This window comes from Macrotis lagotis, chromosome 4 (assembly GCF_037893015.1).
Source record: "Macrotis lagotis isolate mMagLag1 chromosome 4, bilby.v1.9.chrom.fasta, whole genome shotgun sequence".
In the NCBI taxonomy this organism is placed as follows: Eukaryota; Metazoa; Chordata; class Mammalia; order Peramelemorphia; family Peramelidae; genus Macrotis; species Macrotis lagotis.
The window spans coordinates 60,815,912-60,830,969 of NC_133661.1; the positions used below are offsets into that span (position 1 = coordinate 60,815,912).

The 15,058-nt window shown below is 44.8% G+C and overlaps 1 protein-coding gene across 12 annotated transcripts in view; it reads left to right on the forward strand.

Annotated features, from left to right (window-relative positions):
* Window positions 1-15,058, forward strand: part of ZMIZ1 (zinc finger MIZ-type containing 1) — a 436,554-nt gene that overhangs the window by 104,073 nt on the left and 317,423 nt on the right. For 11 of the 12 annotated variants that reach the window (XM_074232937.1, XM_074232935.1, XM_074232934.1 and 8 more), the window contains one exon: window positions 13,633-13,740. The exons of the other annotated variant lie outside the window; for it this stretch is intronic. The gene's annotated coding sequence lies outside the window, so the exon portion shown is untranslated. Of the gene's footprint in view, window positions 1-13,632; window positions 13,741-15,058 lie in introns of those variants that run through there. 12 annotated transcript variants of the gene reach the window in all.

Sequence of the window (15,058 nt, forward strand, 5' to 3'; positions counted from 1 at the left end):
AACCCCAGTTAAAAGAACTTGCTAGTGGCTAGTGCTCTGACATTGTTTGACTGGGGCAATCATCTGTTCCCTGCTCTATACCTGGGAATGATAATACTACCTACCTTGTCAGACAGAGAGTTTATTTATAAACCTCAAAAGAACTATAGAAATAAGAGTTAAGATCATCACTTGGGTTGATTGACTAATCTGGCACAAAGACATATGTGGACCCCAGCATCTGTGGATTTTGGTTTAAAACATGGCTCAGACTGAAATACCAGGCTCTTTTCCTCCAGCATTGAGTAGTCCCAGCTTCCCTCCTCCCAATAACCTGGCAATGGGGGTTAGGAGTTGGAACCCAGCTTTTATCCTTTCACCAACTTACTGCATTTAAACCCCAATTCATGCCAATGCATCTGCCCACGTTGTTTGGCAGCATGGAAAAATTGGCCCCTTCACGGGTCTCCTGACTAGGAAAGAGGCAGAAACAGAGAGACAAGAGAAACAGTGAGAACATATTGGATCTCCAGGACCCAGCGGCTCAGTTGATCCCCAGAACTATTTCAAAGACAAACCAAACCCCAAGACCAAATAAGATAGCTAGGCCATGGTATGTCCTTTCTCAAATCTATTCTCAGACCCAGTAATTTGCAGTCTCTTCCTTCAACGTCTGCTCTTTCCCCATTCTGACAGCATGTTCCTACCCAGAGGAACTTCCTCAGAGGCATGGGGTCATTGTGTGTGTGTGTGTGTGTGTGTGTGTGTTGCACATATATGTTTGTATATTTTAAAACCATTAAAAAATTACCAGTAGTACAGAGGCAAAAAGCAATGACTTTCATCTCATGTTGAGCTGAGATCTCTAAGTTGGTTTTTTTTTGTTTGTTGGTTTTTTCCTTTCCTTTTCTCCCCACCCCCATGACTTGTCATTAAATTGTGTTATTATATTTAAACAAATCAATTCCATTGCAGAGTTTTTCCTGTCCTAATGATGAGTTTGCAGCTCAAATCTCATTGATTTTTCACAGCCCTGAAAAACAGTTGATGAATAACATAGGGCTGTCTCTGGAGAGAGTCATTTTGAAACAGCTAGAAACCCTCCTTGTTTTCCCCTCTGGGTCCCTCCTAAACCCCCCACTCTCACCCCATCCAAGCCCTACAGCCAGATCTAGACTGTTAGGCTGGAGGGAACCTCAACTTCTGCTCCAGATAAAATAGCATTTCCAGGGAAGGGAAGGAGGACCTGAAGGAGATGGCTTGTTTGAATAATAACAATAGGTCAGATTTTATTGCTTTTGGCCAAAGACCAAAAACCCAGCAAATTGTAGGTAGGTACAGTGTGATCTTCTGAATGTTACAGTTATAGGAGTGGGTTTCTGAGCACTAACATAGTTAATGTTTCAGATCTGGTTTCATGTTCTTACTTGAATGTCCATATAAACAGTAGCGTTGGCTCTAAAAATGACTTTACTTTTTCTAAGACCCAAAATTATATGTGTAGCCTTATAGTATAGTAAGTAACCTATTCTGGATTTCTTTAGATTAGATGAGAGCTGGAACAATACAAAGAAGAATAAAGAAATAAGTACTAGATTTAGAGCAGCTAGGTACTTCAGCGGATAACGTACTGGACTGGGAACCAGAAAGACTCATCTCCATGAATTCAAATCCAGCCTCAGGTACTTACTAGCTTTGTGATCCTGGCTAAGTCACTTCACCAGGTTTACCTCCATTTTCTCATCTATAAAATGAGGCTGATAGAAATGCCCACCTCCCAAGGATTGTTGTGAGGATCAAAAATCAGATAATAATTACAAAGCAGTTAGTACAGGGCCTGGCTCATAGTATACTCTATAGGAACGTTAACTATTATTATAAGCATTATTATTTCTATAGAACTTACTGTGTTAATATTGCTATTGTTAATATTATTATACCACATTGTATTATAAAGAACAATAAATTATATTGCTCACAGGTATACTTTTTTTTCTTTAGGTTTTTGCAAGGCAAATGGGGTTAAGTGGCTTGCCCAAGGCTACACAGCTAGGTAATTATTAAGTGTCTGAGGTCAGATTTGAACTCAGGTACTCCTGACTCCAGGGCCAATGCTTTATCCACTGTGCCACTGCGCCACCTAGCCACCCTAGCACAGGTATACTTTAAAAAAAAATATTGGTTCACAGATGCCAGGTTAAAAACCCCTATTCTAGTCCAGCTTCTTAATAGGAAGGATGAGTAAACTGAGGTCTAGAAAGCAAAATGTCTTACCCATAATGTTCGAGGTTTAGGAACTCCCCCCCCCCAAAGTCCCATAGCTAGCCAATAGCAGATCAGCTATCTTGACAGTCAGTCAAATGGTCTCTATTTCACTGTCATTCCTCTTCTCTCAATATTGTGTTTAAAAAATACTTGTTGAATATGCTTTGGGTAGTGGTTGGGGAAGGGAAGAAAGTTGGAAGAGAGAGAACTTGAGGGTGGCGTGACATGGTAGGAAAAGGAATGGGTTTGGATTAAGACCTGGTTCTCTTCTTGGTTCTGCTAATTACTATTTACTTCCATGAGACCTTGACCAACTTCCTTAACCTCTATAAAATGGGTGGATCCTGACTTCTTCATTTTTTGTCAGTGATTTTGGACAAGTTGCTGTTTTCTCTGGATCTTAATTCCTGAATTTACCAAATTAGAGGAAAGAAGGAAATGGTTGGATTAGATCATTCCTGAAATCCTTTCACATGATTCTATGATCTAGTGACTGAACGTGGGAACAGATCAAGTATCATGGGGCCATTGCTAGCTGGCAAAAGTCTGACCAGAGAACCACAAGGTAGACAAGGTCAGAGTTTAGGGACAAATGGGGTGGCAGGTTAAGTCCAAAAATCCAGGCCTTACGAATGAGAGAGCCAGTGCACAGCTTCTGAATGTAAAATGTTGTAGAGTGAACTTGACACTGAGGTAGGGTTCTGGGTCAGCCAAGGCAGGAACTAATTTTAGGGTGTGGATCTAACTGAGCCATTTAAGGGAGGACAAGAAAGGGAAGGCTGCAATTAAAGAGAGCTCTTCCTTGTAAGAAGGGAGAAAATACTTGGTCCATTTACGCTCCCTATAGGCTCAGATGTCATTTGCCAGTGCAGAGAGCCAGGGCATAGATGATGAAGGCCATGGAACAGCAATAGGTATTTCAGTGACCTCCTCAAGGTCACAGATGGGGTCTGAGCTCTATTAAAGTGTCCTGTGCTTCTTAGGATGAACATTTTAGGTAGACTATGTACATGTTTATTGAACACACAAACGAGAAGACTCACCAACACTTCTGTCATCAACCGGATGATTATTTATTTAAATGATGGCTACTGACTCCCATTAAGAGCCATTAGTACATCAAAACCATTTTTGTTGAGCTTGGCGAAAAAGATAAATTGTGTTTTTGTCTACCCCTTTGTATCCAAGTCAGGTTGTCGGGTTTCTTTATCACCCTTTTAATTCTGAACTTTAGACATTACACCACTGATTCACAAAATAAATAAATAAATAATAACATTCATGTTTAGCAAGCCCAGGACGCTTTCATGCATCCAACACCTTTGTAAAGCAGGGGCACTGTTGCAAGGGGAAGAACTTTGCATATAGGTCTTGATGATCTGGGTTTGAATTTTTCCTCTTTCCACCTTTGCAGCCACTTTCTGAGCCTCTGTTTCTTTATCTGCAAAAAAGGGGTTGGACTAGATAATCCTACTATCAAATTAAAGAATGAGAAGGAAAGGGAATAAGCATTTATTGCGGATAGGACACTAGGCACTGGATTAGATGGCAAGCCTCCTGCTTGTCCCCCAGATGATTTTATCTACTGCAGTGAATCTCAGATTGCTCTCCTATTACAGCCAGAGAGATCATCTCCAACCCTCATTTTACAGCTGAGGAAACTGAGGCCCATTGACCAGGAGTGACTCACAGCTAATTAGTAGCAGAGCTTGATTGAGAATCCCGTGGGTATATACATCATTGACCCTTTGCTGGGGTGTTTATCCTCCACCACTTCCTTTAATGATCAGCTCACACCATACGGGGCTTTCTGGGTCCTTCTCCCGTCTTGGTCTAATCTACTGCAGACCAAGCATGACTGTCATCCTCTTCATTCTGGACATCATGCCTGTTTTAATATAGCCTATTGGTATTTTACAGACAGAGAAACTGAGGTCTGGAGAGGAGGAGAGGAGGAAAGGGAGAAGAAAGAGGGGCTGGGGGGAGGAGAGGGAGGGAAAGTGCTCTATATCCAATGAATACAAATGGTGCACTGAATTGAATGCTTTTGATTGGTTCCAGGAAAACCCATTGGGTACAGTGACATTCAGGGGCAGTTAGCTCCAAAGAAACAATGTTATTGAACAGGTGATTGGCCAAATGACAAAGCAGGGCTTTGTAACCTTGTGTCACAGTTTGTTTTGAATGTTTAAGTGACTTTAGCTCCTTGGGGCAACATTATATGGGCTAGGCCTGTCCGGTCTCCTTAGTCAAGTCCTAAGTCCTGAGGGGAGCAGAGCAAATAATTGATCAAAATCCAGTTGTGTCGGTGAGAAGGCTGGAGGGAATCTTGGCTATGTCTGGGAGGAAGGAAGGGAGAAGGGCTGTCCAGGAGGAGGAAGGGAACTGCTCAGGCCCAGACTCAGCCGAATCCCTGAGCTGCCTCGCTGGCCCAGGAAGCGGCAGATGGATAGTGCCGAAGCCGAACGACTGGGCCTGTCCTGTCCATTCTGTCATAATGGTGGCCTTCCCGCCAAGCCCCATCCCAGAGGGTGGAGGGGGCTGGGAGCTGTTTTGTCTTAAGCAAAAGGAGGAGTTCCAGAGAGTGAGACATCACCGTATGCTCTCCTCCAAGGCTGTAGCTCTGGGTTGTACCCTTTGTTTTCGGCCTTCTTGAGATCTGGCCTCCTGACAGCCCCCACTTGGCCTTCTTCGTTTCCTCTGATTGTGTGCTTAGTGATAAAAGCTTCTGGCGGGTGAATGAGCAGAGGATATCTGAGAGAGAGAGAGAGAGAGAGAGAGAGAGAGAGAGAGAGAGAGAGAGAGAGAGAGAGAGAGAGAGAGAGAACGAGAACAGAGCAAGTCTGGGGTGGGAGGAATGGACTGAATGAAAAGCAGCTTTTTCTCTCCATCTGCTGCAAATTGTGCTCTTCAAAAATTAGGCTTGGCAGCAAGGCCCCCATGCCTTGGCTGGGGGTATAAATTATTGATATGGGGAGGGGGGCACGTTCAGGTCACAAAGGAAAAAGGGCTCCGAAGGCTCTGGCTATACAATAGAAAACTCTCCTGTCCTTTTAGCAGCATAACTCATTGACAAGCAGAAGGACCAGTATGTCCTGGCCTTCTGGCCTGTGCTGTCTTTACTGCAACCCTGCTTCTGTTGGCTGTCTGTTCTGTGTATTCATGTTTATTCCAATCCAGAGGCAGGAACCATCTCTGGGAGAGTCCATGAACACCAAGATGCTTTCAAAGAAATCATGTCATGCTTAAGTTGGTCCAAAAATCAATTTTATTCTTACTGATCATATACTATGAGCCAGGTACCTATGGTAGGGGTGAAGGAGGGACAAAGAGATGTGTGAGTCTGAGCCCAAAGCCTTTGAGGCTGTCTCAGTCTAAAAGAAGCCCGGTGAATTCTGCCATTTGGGGACATTAAGATGTAGTTGGGAAGGCAAGTGTCATGAAATTAATAGATAAAAGTACAATTTATAGTCCTAGTAAATTATGTGATGAGAATGGAGTTGTAGGAAATTACTTTAGAGAGGTCAGACTCAGAACAGCAAAACTTCCTGTGTGTAGCAGAACTGAATTAAAATGTTATTGCAAACAATAGGGCCTGTCCTGTCTAAAATTTATTTTTAACAAAATAGATGATGTGAATTTGTGATTTTCTGAGTCAACATTCAGCTTTCAGGGATTCATTTCTGAGTTTGACCCCATTAATTTAGGGGGGCCTTGGGTCTTGAAGGCAATGATAATAACCACTCATTTTTGTTTTTGTTGTTTATCATTTTCAGTCTTTGCCCTACTCTTTGTGATCACATTTTGAGGTTTTCTTAGCAAAGCGACTGGAGTGATTTGCTATTTCCTTCTCCAGCTCATTTTACAGATGAGACTACATTTGAACTCAGGAAGATGAATCTCTCTTTTTCCAGACCAAGTACTCTATCCACTGTGCCACCTAGCTGCCCTATCCATGTCCTATCTGCTTGCCTTTACCTAGCTCTTTAAGGTTTTATCAGGAATAACCATGCTGTGATATGGGTGGTATAAATATTTTCACCCTTCCCTTTTTTCAAAAAAGAGAAATGGATCTCACAGAGGTTGAATAACATGCCCTGTCAAAGCTAGAACCCAAGCACAATAGAATCACAGATTCAAAAGGGACATTAGAAGCCATCTAATCCCATTCCCTCATTTTTGCAGTTGAGTAAACTGAGGTCCAGAGAGAAGCGACATGGTAGGAGGAGTTAGTTGAAGCATTTGGCTCTGGAGTCAGAGGATCGGGTGTTCAAATCCTACTTTTGTCACTTAGAAGGACCTGTATGACCTCAAAAAAGTCTCCTAATCTCCTTGGACTTCAGTTTCCTAATCTGTAAAATGTGAAGTTTGAATTTAGTGACACTTGTGATTATTTTTTTTTTCAGCATAATGTCTGTGATCCTCTGGAGTCAGTCCTCTTTCTAATTTTAAAGTAGTATTTTTCCCATTGTATTTTTTTCTTTTTTTTTTTTTTAAGGCTTTTGCAAGGCAGTGGGGTTAAGTGGTTTGCCTAAGGCCACACAGCTAGATAATTATTAAGTGTCTGAGACTGAATTTGAACTCAGGTATTTCTGACTCCAGGGCTGGTGCTCTATCCACTGCAACACCTAGCCCCCCCCATTGTATTTTGAATGGATGTGCTGATTCTATTGTTTGACACCCAGTACGTAGGATGGGCTTAATAAATGCTTATTAAATGATTGATTGATCAGTCTTCCTTCTACACTCACTAGCTTGGATTTGGATAGGTGGAGAAGATGGTGTCCTGGGGAGGGATGAGAAGAGAAAGGCTGATGGTAAACATCTCTTTCAAACCCTGGTAGGGAGAGGTGTTCGAGGGTAGGCAAGACCATTGGCTTGGTCTGATGTGTTCATCCAAATGGTCCCATGAGCATGAGCATATCTTAATGTTCCGGACACTTCCTCCGACCCCATGAGTCATTGCATACACCCTCCCAGCTGTCTGAGTCCAAGGGTGAATGTTCTCTATGGCATGAGTTGACTTCATTGGTTTTCTCTCTATATCTTTAACATGATCTGTGTGTGTGTCTGTCTGCATGATTGCCTGTGCCCCTGTGTTTGTGTGTGTGTGTGTGTGTTCGTGTACGTGTGTGTCTGTGTGATACCAAAGGAGCTGGTGATGGCCTCGCTCTCACACTGCATGCCTCTAGTTAGCTGTAGGATACTGGCCTCAGCAGCATGACAGAGATAAAATTAGATAATCGGCTAATCACCAGCAAATTAGCATCACATCTTTACATAGAACAAATATAGTATTTATGTAAAAGTTGTTAGGAGTTTCTCTCTTTTTAATTAGCAGAAATAAATGCAAAATGAATGATAATTAGGCAGCTGATGAATTCAGTAGTACAATTATGCCTACAGCAATGCCCCAGTCCTTAAATGTTGGATGCTCTGCGTAATCAAAGGAGCCTATTTATATAATTTATTTATAAAACAAAGTTACCACTAAAATAGGGGAGAGACACATGTACTTCCAGTATTGGTGCCTCAGCTGTGGCAGAAACCTTCTGAAGATGTAATATGTTTGGTGAGGAGCAAATTTGGGCATTTCTTGATATTTTTTGAGGCGTTGGAAGGGAGACCTAAGTCAATATATTTATCTTTGTGTGAAAGAGAATGATAACTTTTTGAGACTGATCATCACAGTGAGTTCGGAGCAGTAGCTTGAGAGTCCAAAAAGTTAGCAAAGAGAAAATGGAAGTGAGTCAAGATTTCCTGGATTTACCAAGTGTGACAATGAACATCTCCCCCCCCACTTCCTTTTTCCCCTTCTCCATCATTTTGATTCCCCCCCTTCTCTACTTATAATCCTCTTTCCCCTAATTCTCTCTGCCTTTTCCCTTATTCCATCCCTGCTTGCCCTCCCCCTTTTCCCCTTTATCTTCTTTGTTCCTCCTTTCCCTTCTGCTTCCCTTCTTCCTTTTCCTGGATTCTCCCACAAACTGGAGCCAGGAAAGATGAAGAAACCACTGAGCCTGATCTTTGAGGGAAGCTTCCAGAAAAGACCCCATTCAAGGCAGCTGCTGCCAACTTAGCCAAGTTAGGAAGGAAGGCAGAAGCTGACTAGCCTGTGTCTGTCTGTAGTGGTGTAAGGGGGGACGGTCCGACTGGGGGGGGCAGTGTGACAGTCATCAGATTGGGGCTGATTTCAGGCTATTGTCTAAGTGATGGATCTCGTCCTAAAGGGGCAGCTTGAGGCTTTAGAAGAGGTATAATCTAAAACCAGAGAGATGGAACTCTCTTCCTGGAAACAGCTTTTTATGCCACCAATCATGGGCTTTTCCTGGACAAGGCTGTTATTTTCTTTTAGTCAGCTGAGCATCACAGTAGAGAAAAAGCCAAACTAGAGAAAGCTGATAAGTAACTCCACCCCACTGGCCCCTCCCAAGAAAGACCCAAGCAGCAGGTTGAATTTAGACTCAACTTTATCAGGAACAGTGGAATTTTTCTCTGGTATCTCCCTAGCTAGCCCCTAGAATGGAGATTGGATGGCTTAGAGATCCTGCCAGTGTCACTCCAAATTCTCCAAATTCAGTGATCTGTCCTGTGGTCATCTTGCTTTCTCTTCCTATGACCTCTGCCTTTTTTCTTCTGGCATGGAATGGTAGATAGATGATGGGGAGAATCTCTGTGCGTTCATTGGCTGGGCAAATTCCAGAGTATGAAACTCTCAGAACTGGGAAAGGAGGTTTGTGGGCCACTTTAATTAGAATCACTACCTCTAATTTGGAATGTGCCCCAAATCAATCATACCACCAGGGCCCCCATGTCTACCCCTATGTGGAGCATTAGAGAGGAGAAGCTTGAGACTGTCTCTACCCTTTAGGAATCTAAAGTTTACTTGGAATCATAACAGTAATATGCAAAACTAGCTATTACCAGAGGTAGCCTGGCATCAGAGATCCTGGTGACAGGAAGATATGGGTTCAAGGTCAGCCTTTGATACCTACTAATTCTATGATCCTGGACAAGTCATTCATTCAACGCCTCAGTTTCCTTAGACAGTTTTCTAGTAGTTGTACAATTGCACAGGTAATGTGAGTGTCTTCACATCAATGAAATCACAGGCACTGGGAGGGAGACATGGCAGAGGGGCAAATACCAAATTGAGTAGTAAGGATAATCACTGCCTTAGGAGTTCAGAGGAAATTCAAATTAGTATGGCCACCTAGCTGTTCTCTCCCTGCCTCCAGTCTCTCCATTTCCAGTCTGTTTTTCACACAGCCACCAAGTTGATATTTCTAAAACAGACACAACCATATTTCCTCCCCACCATCCCCACCCTCCCCACATACACATACATGTCAAAAATCTTCAAGGACTCCCTAGAATAAAATAAAATTCTCAGCTTGGTATCTGAAACCTACTTCAAACTGTTTCTTATCTATTTTGCCAAATTTATTTATTCTTTCCCTCATTTATGTGCTCTTCAATCCAGTCCAACTGACCTCCCAGCTCCTCCCCTGAACCCCTAGGTTTTCTAGAATGCCCTGCCTCTTCCCCTCTGGTTGGTGGAAGCTCTAGCCCTTTGCAGGGCAAAGTGGAGAGTCACTGGGTCTCCAGCATGAGAACCTTCCCCATCTTACCCAGGACCTTGAACTTAATGGATGCTTAGGAAACGTTGAGTTGCAATCTCATTGAATATCAGGCTAGGTGTCCTGGCGAGGGTAGCTAGCACAAGATGTGGGGCTTCAATAATTGCAAAGATTAGAGGAAGTAGAGCTTCAGTGCTTATCCAAAGTCCTGCTTCTTTCCATGCTTCCTTTTCTCTCACCTCCTTTTTCCCCCCTCTCCTTTCTTCTCCCCGTCTTTCCTGTCTTCCTATTCTCTTTCCCTCCCTTTCTCTCCTCTCTTTCCCTTTCCTTCCCTTTTCTCCTTCCCTTCTTCTCTTCTCTCCTCCCTTTCTTTTATCCTCTCCATCTCTCCTCTGCTGCTCTGTCCAACCCCCTCTCCTTCCCTCCCCCTCTCTGCTTCCCTTCCCTTCTCCCCTTCTTTCTCCCACCTCATTCTCCCTTTCCCTTCTCTTCCCCCTTCTTCCTCTTCTTCCCTCCCCCATCTCCTCCTCATCTCCCCCCCCCTTCCCTTCAGAATTCCTACAACACTCATGTCTGGACTACTCCTTTGTCAGTTTTCCTACACTTGGGCCACACTTCTTCTCTCAAGTATGTGGAGTATTTAAAAACCACACTGTTTGGGACTTCCCAGTGCTGTGACTGGAGCAGTTAAAAGCAGAGTGTTTGTAACTTAGGAGACCTGTATGTGACACCTGATTGATATTGGGGTAGAAGGTTTTTCGAGAAGATAGAGAGGAGCCATGGAGTCCTGGAATCTTGGCCAAATGAAAGGATCTCATGTGTGTTTTGTGTGTGTTGTATGTATATATGTGTGTCTGTGTGTGTGTGTTGGGACATTTATAACTCGCAGCTGTGCGGTCCTGGGCTCAACTGAATGTGGTAAACCGATCTGTCTTAAGGAAGTAGTGTCCCTTGAACCACTCCCCACCCATTTGTCCCTCGACCCCCACACTCTCCTTCACCTCCAGATACCCACATCCTGTTCACAGTACAAGGGAGCACATGGACTGGACCAGGGCTACCCCGGATTCCTTTTAACTGTGAGATCTCAGTTAAAAAAAGATAAGGAGATTGGGGGTTGACTGGGGGGAGCACAGGGATGAAGAGATAGTGAATGGCTTCCCTTCTCCTGCTCTTTTCTGGAGGCTTTGCTGCAGCCACATCAGTATGGGGCCAGTTGAAGACTAGGGGTCTCCCCAGCTGTGTCTGGAAGGGCACTTGCTATGATCACAAGGTCATCCACCTATGACCCGGCTGGAGGCCCAGAGCAGGCCCTGAATCCTAGCTTCTTGGGCTCTGCTTGCGGGCCTCTTGCTTCCTTTCCCCCTCCCCCTCCCCCTCCCCCTGCCTCATCCCCACCCCCTGCCCCTAAATTCACTTGTGGTGTCACCTCCTTTCTATTCACCATCTCACATTCCAGGCCGTGTTTCTGCTCTGGAGAATCATGAAGGCATTCCTGTTCCCCTCCCCCCTTGCCCTTTGCTCCCAACACACACAAAGCTGGGGTCTCTGCCAGCCCACTCCTCCTTTCTCAGGCCCCCTCCTTCACTCCTCCTCCACCCCCATTCCTCTCTCTCTCTCTCTCTCTCTCTCTCTCTCTCTCTGTCTGTCTGTCTGTCTCTCTCTCTCTCTCTCTCTCTCTCTCTCTCTGCCTCCTCCTCCCTCTCCAGCTCTATCAGTGAGCAAATTCCAGTGTCTTAAAGAGCTGACCAGTCTAGGTAGTAGGTTTTAAACAATCAACCCTTACTTTTTGAAATTGCTGTGCCTGTCCCAGACAGCCCACCCCATTCCTTCGGACTTTGGCTGTGAAGTTAGGAAGCCTTTAATTGGTTCAAACAATTGGCTTTTTTTTTTCAGATTTTAGGTGATCCTGGGAATCCCATCCACCCCCCATCCCACCCCTTTAGTTTCTTTGTTGTTGGGGTTTTTTTATGACTCATGCTTTACAAAGCATGAAGAGAGAATTTTTTTCTTTTTGTCCAGGGCTTTTTGGGGGGAGTTGGAGAAAAGAGAGGGGGTTTATGCTTCATCAAAAGTCACCCAAATATCCCCCTTTATTAGACAGGCCTGGTTTTATTAACTAGAGCCTTGTGAATGCTGACTAACAGGCAATAAGTGATGTGTGAGATCCCCAAGGAGCAAGAATTTCACAGTATTTCGATTGAGCCAGACAAGGAGGGTCATTCCTACTCAGCCACCTATCTAAGTGGATGGCCTAGAGAAAGGAAGGAGGAACATGGAGGGGAGGGAGGCTCAAGGTGAGAAGACAAAAGAGAGATGCAGACAACAGATATCCTGGTTGTCTTGCTAATGAGACAGGCCAATTGGGCTCTGGGTAAATTGATTAGTTTCAAGATCTCAGAAGAATCAAATGATAAGAACAATTTTATTTTATCATAATTTTTTTTAGGTTGCCTAGTCCATTGATATGTATATAGGCATCGGTTGAGTGGTGGTAATTGTAGCATCATATTTTCTCAGGGAGAGGACACTGCCATCTCCCAGAGTCCTACCAGCCAAGGGCAGCTGGGGCACTCACTTAGCCTGTGCCAATCAATCAATCACTCGATCAATAAGCATTTATGTGTTAGGCCTTGTCTCTAGTATAATGATGTCATTTTGGTCTTCTTCGCTAATGGAGGATAAGAACCAACCAACCAGCTAGGTACTAAGGATATAGACCCTGTTCTCAGGAAGCTTCCATTCTGATTGGAGGAGGCCACAGTAAGGTACATAGGAATGTTCAAAACTCAGCAGAGGATGAGCCACAGGTACTGTGATGGGGGGGGGGATGGGGGGAGACATCAGGAAAGACCACTTTTGTTCCCTCTTTCATGCTTTTACTTCTTGATTGTCCACTTTTTAGGTCTAGACCATGGCTCTTCTTCCTTGTAACCCCTACAGCTTGAAGGTCATTTGCCTTGACTTGATGCCTCCTGAATTCACTAGGGCCAGCAAAGGTTGGCCAGTTGGAAAGGGGTGGGGGTTAGGTCTTCTTACAGAGAGAGGTAGAGGCCTACCTAAATCCAAGGAGATAAAATGACAATTGTTTGGCCTGCAATCTGGTAACTAATTCATAATGAGGAAAGAATGCCACTGAGGAATGGGGGTGGGTCGGGGGTTAAAGTGCAGCTCTGGAAGTGGCTGCTGGGGCCACGGCTGTGTGAGATAATTCCCAGAAGGCGGATAGGGCGCTACTGAGCAAGATGAGGTACACAGCAAGGGCTTTGTACATGAGGCTAAAAATACCCCGGGACAGCCTCTCCCTTTCACACTGGCTATCCGCTTCACAGGGAGGAGATTACTTTTGGCTTTTTCTCACCCCCTCCCCTTCCCACAACAACAAAAAAAAAAACCCAGTGTAAGCCCCCCCCCCCCCATTCCCCTTCCAAGAAATAGCTCCGTAAACCCAAGAAAAGGGCCAACAACCCTGAGCCAAGGGGCCTGGGGGTGGTAGAGAGCAGACAGACCAGCTCTGATCATTCCTCCTGGTTTGGGACCAGCAGGGAGAGCTTGGGGAATCCAGGAAACTGGAGTCCTTAAGTGGAAAGCCAAGATTAGCTGTGCCCAGGGACAGCAGGGAGTTGAGGGGAGTGACCTCCTGCTGCTCCCTGTCTGCCCGAGCTGAGGAGGGAGGCTACCGGAGCTTGGCCTGGAGTCTGGACCACAGGCCCGCCCGCTTGCTTGCGTGCAGATCCCAGCTTGCCCTTCTGTGCCCGATGCTCCAACCTCCCTCATGGCATGTGTTCCCCCCCCCCTTTCTCCACAGAGAAGGAGGAGACTCAATCGCAGGGTGAGATCGGCGGCTTGCCAATGGTGTCTGGAGAGTGACTCAGAAGACAGGGAGCCCGTTTATAAACACCAAGGCCCTGGAAAGGTAAAAGCACACACACAAGAAACTGGGAGTGGGGAGAGAGACAGACAGACAGACAGACAGACAGACAGAGAAAAGAGTCAGAGACAGAGACACAGAGAGACAGCAAGAGGACCAGCTCCTGCTTGTCTCACTCTAGATATCCCCAAAGCACCAAGATCACTTTGAGCCCCAGAGCACAGATGTATCTGCCTCTTATTATTGACCTGTACATGGATAGGGCTGGTGGGGAGGGGGAGGAGGAAGGAAGGAGGTGCCACCAAGGCAGGGCGCACTGTTGCCAGGCTGGCAGTACCATCATTCACTCTGCCACGGTTTAGGAGGAAGAAAAGTGTTTTTAAATGATCTCCATTGCTTTGTTCAACAAGACCTGAACTGGGTGTTTTCAGGTGGAGGGAGGTGCCTCATCTGTATAAACCAGGAACTAGGTGGGGGAGGTGGCCAGTGCTCCAAGGGAAGGAGCTGGGATGACCAAGTTCATTTCTTTCTTCTCATTCCTTTCCTCTGCTACTAAGTTTCTAACTCTTCTGATTTGTTTTGGGGACTTGGGCCCTTTGGAATCATATTAGTGAAGCCTACAGACCTCTTTCAAAGTAATATTTTTAAATACATAAAATAAACTACAAGGGGCAGCTAGGTGGTATAGTAGATAAAGCACCCGCCCTGGATAAAGCACTGGCCCTGGAGTCAGGAGTACTTGGGTTCAAATTCTGTCTCAGACACTTAATAATTACCTAGCTTTGTGGCCTTGGGCAAGCCACTTAACCCCCTTTGCCTTGCAAAAACCTAAAAAATAAAATAATATAAAATAAACTACAGAGGAAACAAGAAAAACCAATTATATTAAAATAAAGTTATCAAAATTAATTAAAACATGAGCAACAATCGGCCTCAGACTGTTCCAGAACAGACACCTCCATTCTAAGGATCTGGCAGTTTCTCTGTCCCTGTAAAATCTCATTGGGGTTTTCAGATCAGTAATCTTTGGCAGTTTCTGCAATGGCCTAATAACCACTTGTAGCTCCAACTGGTAGAGAGTTCGAATTTCTCGGCAGTTGATTTAGTTTACTTACCCTGGTGCTATTTCTTGGGCATGCATGCTGCATGCTTCACCAGTGTTGCAGAATCTCAGGCTGTCGCATCATTGGGACTAAAGAGAAGTTACCTCCCCAGTGTCTATGCTCCCCCCCCCCCCCCCCAGGGAGATTACCCTGCCAATTTGGACAGCTCTCAGTTTATTCAAAAATCCTTCGCACGCATGCACACTCACACTCTCACACACACACAATTCTTGTTTGATCTTAATAGTGTAATGTATATC